A 208-nucleotide genomic window follows, 5' to 3' on the forward strand; every position below is an offset into this window, starting at 1 on the left:
AACATGTAGGTGGCTGTGGCGCCCCGGCCCCTAAGTCGCCCTTGCCGACTGGTGCGCCACCTTCTCACGCTCTTTCGGAGCTTGCCCTACCTTCCTGCTTTCTGTGCCACCCCAGCCTCAGCCAAAAAGCTCCAGGACTGGGCCGCGCTTCACTTCCCACACCTGTGTGCTGCTCTCCGCGCTCTTTCCAGAAACTCTCCTCTCCGAC

This window comes from Suricata suricatta, chromosome 3 (assembly GCF_006229205.1).
Source record: "Suricata suricatta isolate VVHF042 chromosome 3, meerkat_22Aug2017_6uvM2_HiC, whole genome shotgun sequence".
In the NCBI taxonomy this organism is placed as follows: domain Eukaryota; kingdom Metazoa; phylum Chordata; class Mammalia; order Carnivora; family Herpestidae; genus Suricata; species Suricata suricatta.